Genomic DNA, 8,930 nt, shown 5'->3' with positions numbered 1-8,930 from the left:
TAGTTATATAAATTCTAAACATGAAAATCCAGGTTGCAGACACAAAGAGCTCAGCAACTGGTGGAGGGGACCGACATATAGAGAAATCATTTCAGTATAAGGTTGATGGCCAAATGTGTTCAAGTGGACAATATAAACAATGTGATACTTGAGTATAGGAATACTAATTTTAATTTGCAAAAAACATTTTATTTGTGGTAAAATTATAGTTCATAGATAACATGTCAACTTAGTAATTTTTAAAATGAAATATTTTAGCCCTTGAAAACTAAGATTATGTTTACTTGTCTAAAGTAAAAATTAAGGTCATTGTGGACCATTTTGTGCCTGTTCTAAAGGGTGTTTTAGGGCCATTTTTAAGTGAGCAAGAATTGAACTAAAAATTTCTAAATCCATTTTCACTTTAAAGTTTGGATCCTAATTTTTCCCTTGTATATCTGTGCTGTATTCAATTTAGTTTTTAATACATAATTTAGTTTATGATTATTTAAACTACATTTAAGTAATACCATCTACTTTATGGAGACTTCTTATCACTACCAACCTTCTACCATTTTACCTTTAAACTCTGGAGTGGTATTTATCACATCTATCTGGTTTCATAATCCTTTGAACATGTTAGGAGTCTTCAAACGTTTATGTACCTTATGAATCAAACTATGCATAGATTTCAAAAATGTTTTGCACCAAAATGAACTCACACTAACTTCTTATAATGTGTCTGAACAGGACCTTGTATGAGGAACTAGGAAGGATAAGATATGAGTTTGAATAGAGTCCATATCAGAGCAACACAAATTCTGCTAAAATTTAAGCAAGAACAAGCATCAAATTTATAGTGATGCTAGGGTGAAATAATAGTAAAAGCATCAATGATTTATAAAAGTTTATGGAGACAATGCCCCAAAGAAATCAACAATGTACAAATAGAAAAGTTATTTTAAGAAAGGATGAGATGGTGTTGAAGATGAAGTCTGCAGCAGCAAACCATCCACATCAATTTGTGAGAAAAAAATCCATCCTGTTTGTTCTCTAATTGAAGAAGATTGATGATCAACAGCAAAAACAATAGCCAACAAAATAGACTCCTCCACTGGTTCAGCTTAGACAGTTCTGACTAAAACATTTACAGTTGAAGAATCTTTCCACTTGCTGCATACCAAAACCAATGTGAACAGACCAACTGAAGATGAGAGCAGATGTGAACAGATCAGCTGAAGATGAGAGCAGATGTGAACAGACCAGCTGAAGACGAGAGCGGAGCTTGCAATGGAAATTTTGAACAAGTGGGATGAAGAGCCTGAAGCATTTCTTCAAAGAATTGTAACAAGAGAGGAAGCATGACCCTACTGCTACAATCCTGAAGACAAAGCACAATCAAAGCAATGGCTATCAAGAAGCGGAAGTAGAGCAAAAGTAGACAAGGCATCTTGCTTGTTGACTTCCTGCAGAGGCAAAGAACAGTAACATCTGCTTGTTGCGAGAGAGTATTGAGAAAGTTAGCCAAAGCTCTAGCAGAAGAATGCCCAGAAAGCCTTCCCCACAGAGTGCTTCTCCACCACAATGCTGCTGCTCAATTACTCTCATCAAACAAGGGCCGTTTTGTGAGAGTTTCAATGCAAAATAATTAGGCATTCTCCTTGCAGTCCTGATTTGGTTGCTTCTGGCTTCTTTTTGTTTCCTAATCATAAGACATCTTTAAAGGACACTCATTTTTCTTCAGTTAAGGATGTGTAAAAGACCACATAGACATCCTTAAATTCCAAAGACCCTCAGTTCTTTACGGATGAACTAAATGGCTGGTAGCATTGCTTACAAAAGTGTCTTGAACTTCATGAAGCTTATGTTGATAAATAAAAAGTTTTGTTTTTTATCTTTTACTTTTATTTTTCCACAAACTTTTTGAAGTCCCCTCATAACTATATGATGCTCTGAGGACAGACAACACTGATCTCTCATTGTTTTAAATTCCTTCACAACAGCTGGCTCAGAACTTCACAGTTTCAACCTGTATTCATCGAATGGTTTTCCATGGGTTTCCTAGTAACGGATTTAATGTATAAATTATGATAGGAGCTAAATGTTTGCTTCTAAGTAAAATGAAGGTGGATGGGAGTAATGGATTTTACCAGCTAAGGGTGCATTAAAAAAATGGAAACAAAGGGATAAACAGAAATTATTTGATTAACTTATTCATTTGAATGATATCATATCCTTATATTTATTAAATTAATCTGTCTCACATTATTTTACCTATAAAATTAGCTAATTTTACTCCTGTTACTTAATCCTCTGGATGCAGTTTGAGTGGCCCTGCCAAAATTCATGTTGGAACCTTAATTCTCAGTGCAGAAATGTTGGAAGGTGAAACTTCCAGCAGGTGGGGACTAAGGGAGGTGTGTGAGTAAGGTCATGTCGGGGGCTCCACCCTCACGGGCAGTTTAATGCTATGGTAGTGTAATGAGTTCTCACTCTTGAAGACTAGATTAGCTCTTGCAGAAATGGATCCATTCATGAGAGGGTAGGTTGTTATTGAGCTAGGTTGCCTCTGATGTCTTGCCCCTATTGTGCACCTGCTTCTGTGTCTGCTTCCACCTCTCCACCATGTTGTGGTGCATCGTGAGGTCCTCACCAGAAGCTCACCAGACATCAGCTCTATGCTCTGTGGACCTCCAAGCCTCCAGAACAGTGAGCCAAATAAACCTCTTTTCTTTATACATTACCTTGTCTCAGGTACAGCAACACAAAATGGAATAAGACAAACCTTACTACATAAAATGACATGTAGAGTTAATCCATACCTTAAAATGTTTATCCTGATGGCGTTATTTTTGACAGCCTGGAATGCATAAACTTCTTTCCAGGACATCATTCAGGCATTCATTTCTTCACTGCTTCATCATCAATTTAACATCGTAATGTCTTTGGAGATACAAAGAAGAACAAGATGTGATTTCTACTCTCAAATGACTGAGGCTCAACCATAAAGGAAAGATATACAAAGGTCTAATTTTAAAACAATGTGAATGTGTCCTAATGAAGATATTAAGAAGGGCTGGCAGGTGGTAAAGGAAGAAAATGGTTGAAGTGGTGTCATGGGAAGAAAGCATTTTGTGAAGGTTAAGAGTGCCAAACAACAAAAAATGATCCCGAGAAATCAAGCACTGTATGATATAAAATATGTTAAAAGGATTTAGCACATGAAGGTCATTTGTTATGTACAAGGTCACTGGCAGAAGATAATTGGAGTAAAAGCTCAATTGCAATGTGATAAGGACTTTTTAGTTGGAGGTGAGAACAGGTAGCCGACACACACAGATAATTTGGTGAAATTAGTTTATTATTGAAGTTTGGGGGAGAGCCAGAGGAATAACTAGAAGAGCAGGTCTCTTAACAAAATAATTTTGTTTCATTTTTGGTTTAAAAAATTAAAACAGTGATGGGAAGGAGCCAGTGGAGAGTGGGTGTAAATATAGTAGAAGCTATCAATGCAATAAAACTGAGTAACACAGAAGGCGGGAAGAAACAGGGACCAGAGTCAAGAAGGAGGAATTAGCCATGTGGAGAAGAAACACTTCTAATGAATAGAGATGGAAGATGGAGGAGGAAGGTGCAAACTCGGGCTTTTACAATTCATGATAGGACATCAGAAGGGGTTCTGCTCTGATAGTATTTAAGTGTTTTTCTAAGAAGTAGGAGGCAAGGAACCACGAAATTACTTGAATTGGCAAATTATCATATTGTCTTCCATTTCAATATTCTCATCTAAAAAACAGGGACATGAATTGTTGATCTGTCTCCTCCAGAGAAATTAAATGAGTGCGTACATTTTTATTAATGTAGCAGTTAACATTGGAGGTTACTTGATAATATCAGAGAGAGGATATCAACCTATATCCAAGTTTCAAATAGTATGTCATTTTCCTTTTCTTTTGAGCTGGAGTCTTGCTCTTTCATCCAGGCTGGAGTGCAGTGGTGCAATTTCGGCTCATGGCAAGCTCCACTTCCTGAGTTCAAGTGATTCTCCTGCCTCAGCCTCCCCAAGTAGCTGGGACCATAGGTGCATGTCACCACGCCCAGCTAATATTTGTGTTTTTAGTAGAGATAGGGTTTCACCATGTTGGCCAGGCTGGTCTCAAACTCCTGACCTCTGGTGATCCACCTGCCTCGGCCTCCCAGAGTGCTGGGATTACAGGCTGAGTCACCGCACCTACCTAGTATGTAATTTCTTAGATATGCATCCAGTGATGGACCACAAATTCTCACACCCACCACCACCACCACCACAAGTCTACCACCTCCACTAAACATCCTTTTAGCAGTAGTGTTTATTAGCCACTGCTCCAGGCATTTTATGTATACAGTATTATATGCCTTTTAACCATCCTGGCTATACTCAAAGGTAGGTCATATTAATATTTCCATTTTATAGTTAAGGAATCCAAAACAGAGAGTTCAAATAATTGACCAAAGGTCACACAGAAAGTGAGAGGTAGATCTAGGATTCTCCCCAGACAACCCAACAGCCGAATCCTGATCTCAGCTACACGTTCTGTACTAATGGGCTGCAGTGTCAAACTCCCCTTGCATTCACACAGGTCACCTGGAACCCAACAGCCAAATCCTGATCTCAGCTACACATTCTGTGCTAATGGGCCGCAGTGTCAAACTCCCTATGCGTTCACATAGGTCACCTGGAACCCAAGTGGTTAAACGTCATAGCAAGAGGCATTTGGGGAGAAGACCCACCAGGTTCTGTACTGATGGGTAGTACAGAAAGTAAGGGAGCCCGGATGAGTCCTTACCAGCCTTATACATACACACATATTTTTAAATGATTTTAAACAACTAGTGCTACATAAGTAAGTGAATATAGATAGTTATTCAATAAGTTATTCAGTAACTATCTATATTCACTTACTTATGTAGCACTAGTTGTTTAAATTTTTATATCTATTTTTAAATTATCTATATTTATATTTAAATATATCTATCTATATTTATATCTATCTATATTTAATTATATCTATCTATATTTATATCTATTTATATTTAATTATATCTATCTATATTTAAATTTTTATTTAAAGAAATAAATAAAAATCAACTTTTTTCTTTGTTTTAAAATCACCATATTCAAGTTTTTACTATTGTCTTGAAATTGTGCTTATTTTGTAATTTAGTAATATTTCTCTCATTTTAGTGACGGTTTATGCATACATACTTTGACCAGGTCTCATTTCAACCATTTTCTTTCAAGGTCAATTCATAATTATGTGTACTACAATAAGGAAAATCACTGCATTAATTATAGAAGTTTTAATTGATATCTCATTTAAGCATTTCATACAGAGAACCTAAAAAGCTAGCACTACCTGGGTATTATATGGAACAAGTAATTTCTATATCTTTCCAAAGCTGGTTCTACTCTTGTGTTGAGAAACAGCAAAGACATATTCAACTTGGCAAATCAGGAAGAATGTGCACTTCTGGAACTGGTACACTTAGATCATAGAATATTTGTCATTGTAACATCTGAGCCATCTTTAGGATGAGAAACAGAGTCGAATTTTGACTTCATAAAGGCATGCCACCTTTTTGATCTATGTACTCAGCTAGTCAACGAAACCATCCACCACACATTCATGTAGCTGAGAGGCCTCTGCAGGGTCTGTTTAAATCCCAGGGTCTGCACCCCTGCGGTACAATGGAGTCATTACGGCTGTCAGCCTGATAACCTTGAAAACCTGCCCATACATTTTCTACACACTGTACTAATCACAGCAGAGGGGAAAACGGTGTTCCTACTTCGGCATTAGCAATTTGACAATTTTAAGTGGAAAAAATGTTTTTCGTTTTTTTCCATAGTCTTTGAAATTGATATTTTAACTAACTAGCAACCCTAAAGCCTCATTCCAGAGCTACTGTTTCTCTCATGTAGTTTTAATTTTTCCTCCCTTTGGTGAAATGACCTTGGACTACTGTGCTAAAGAGTAAATGGCTGATTTGATATTTACATCCAAGGTCCTGTTCAGTAAATTTCAGTGAAAGAAATATAAACAAGGTAAAAGTGCATTTTTGCATAAGTGCTTCCTTCTGAGAGTCAATGGAAAAGAATGTGCCAGTCTTGACAGTGATTATGTCCCTTGCTCCTTTTATTTAATATTTAATTTTTACAGAAATGTCACAGGTGAATACAACTCTCTCCAGCATAAGGTTTTTTTTTTGGGAAGTAATTCAGAGTTCAAAGCTTCCAACTGTGACAGAATGGTCATCATTGCAATACCAAATATCTCTGTCTAATACTTGCTTACAAAAAGAAGCTCCATGGGCCAAATGAGGAACAGTAGTTTAGTGCAGATGCTTGCCCTAGTTTAAGCATGTTTGGTATTCCATTCCTAGTAATGATGTTTATTTGCACTATGCATTATAATTTACAAAAGGTTGACATATCCATTTCTCATTGCTACAGAATTGGCTGCAATTTCTGAATCATTCCAAAAGGCCTCTACTTGAGAACATGTTCATTATTACTCCTGCTAAAACTGCACATCTTAGGACATTGTTATTGCTTCTAGCTCAAATAATAGGAAGAGGAGATATGCTCAGGTAGAAGAATTGAAGAAATATGCTACACTTAACAAAGACTTCATCAAGACTCTAGTGAACACCAGTGATTGCTTTTTACGGAAAAGCTGTGTCCTAGGATTTACCTTGACCTGCTGAACACAGAGGGATTTTTCACTCCTTGTTTGCCAGGGAAAGCAGCACCACTATTTCCTGCAGTCATTCAGGGAAAGAATAGAAGAGCTCTGCTCTCCTGCAATGAATCCGCCATGTAAAAACTAGGGAGGTTCAACCTGTCAATCAACTTACATCATTCCTCTCTTAAGGACACTTCAATGTCTTTATGAGTTCAATGCCCATAGAGTAAATTCCAGAGTTTTCTATAGTCCACAGGGCTCTAAATGATTCCATGCTTGCTTGCCTCCTTTGTAGTTTTTTGCCATTCTGACATTACCCACTTCATGCCATCCAGACTATTTTGTCACTGTTGCTGTTGCTCCAGGTCACATCAGGCTTACCCTTGCTTTTTCTACGACTGAGATTGTCCTCCCAGATACTTAGACGGCTGGTTCAGTTCCATGTTTTACATTTCACTTCTGATGCCAGTTCCTCCAACAGCTCCTCATGCCTCAGAATCACTCCCTGTGCCTCCTGTCAATCACTCCCCATCTCTTGACCTTGTTTTATTTCTTCATAGCACCTAACACTGCCTGTAATTACCTTATCTATTTATTTATCTAATTTCTTTTTTCCTTCACTAGAATGTAAATTTCACAAGAGAAGCGACTGTGTCTGTCCTATGCATTGCTGGGTCTCCTAAGTCTAAAACAGGGTCTAGTCCCAGAGTAGGTGTGTACTCAAAACACGTTGATGAAAAAAATAAAAAACAAAAAACATTTCTTCTAAATGCTTTTCTTGAGGAGGAAAAAATGGAAACTGTTGAAATGATTCAAGCTAACTGTTGAAAATTAGAACTGTAAAGATTCATCCATCTTCTGAAACCCTTTCAGAATTCTTTTGAGACATTCTTTGGCATCCCCGAGTCTTTTAAAAATATTTCATGCATTGCCTTTAATAATGCAATGTGTGTCTGTTGGAAAGCTGGTCTGGACCATGGTTGCCAGCATTGACTGATAACCACCTGCAGTGAACAGCTCCCCTGGCATCCATCCAAGGAGCAGACAGCAACAGGAACCAATTCAGCTTTCAGGATACTGGTCATGGAGAAAAGGGGTCAGTTGGGGGGCTCTTCTTGAGCAATCTGTGCCAAGACAGACAACCAGAGAGGGAAGGGGGTTCCAGGACACTCAGTGCAGAAAGTCCTCTTGCAGAGGCTCAACGTGCTGTCAGATTCTACTGGCCAGTTGGGTTTTCTCATCTTTATTTTCCGTGGATATCACATCTCTTGGGTCTTCAGTCAGTGACGACTGTCTCTGCTCTTTTTGGACCATTGATCTACACAAGAACTTATGTTTAGACACAAAATAGAGAAAAATCACAATTGCTTAGTTCAAATAGAATTTTAATATTTCCTCATAAGGCTCAGAAAGATAATCCTAATATCCGATATAGCAAATATTCCTCATAAAGCATTAGAAAATAATTAATGATAGCCCATTTCAGTTTGATAACTGACCAGAATGTCCAGTTAGAACAGCTGAAGTTTGGAAAAGGACTGAGGCTAGATATGAGTCGGCAGTCTATATTTTCTACTGGCCAAAGGCAGTTCATCCTACTTACAGCTTAGTGTTGTCTCTGTGAGGCTTTACTCTGTTCAGTCTCTTGCCTCAGTATCCATTTGCGTCTTCTCTTCTTTTTGCCACCTAAATGTTGACCGTACCTGGGATTCAGTAGTCGCCCTGTTCTTTTTCTTGGTTTGCTCTTCCTCTTACTAGTGAAGAGCACAGCTTTTTTTTTTTTTTTTTTTTTTTTTTGATTTGCACATCTTCAAATCACCTCTGGAGTTGGATTCACATCTATGTCTTCTGCCCTGAGTTTCAACCTTGTCTTCTATACATTTTTCTACACTTTAGTATTCATCATTTATTCTGCAAAATCAACTGCCTGTTCTATTAGTTTTTCTTATAATCTCAAATACAATAAGCTCATTTTTGCATGAGATCAGTTCTCTAAACTTCAAGGTTTATATGAATGAAGAGACTGTCTAGCAGTCCTGCCTACCCTACCACAGCCCTAACAATGCCTAGTTTGCGAACTTATCAATAGCTACATTTGTTTACAACACTTTGCAGCTTAAAAAATAAGTTAATAGCTGCCATGCTCAAATAAAAAGACACGGTTTCTACAAATGAGTGAGCTACAGAAATGGTTTGATGATAAAACATTCTTCTCACTTTTAATAA

Source organism: Macaca fascicularis, chromosome 5 (genome assembly GCF_037993035.2).
Source record: "Macaca fascicularis isolate 582-1 chromosome 5, T2T-MFA8v1.1".
Lineage (NCBI taxonomy): Eukaryota > Metazoa > Chordata > Mammalia > Primates > Cercopithecidae > Macaca > Macaca fascicularis.
This window is presented reverse-complemented; position numbering follows the sequence as displayed.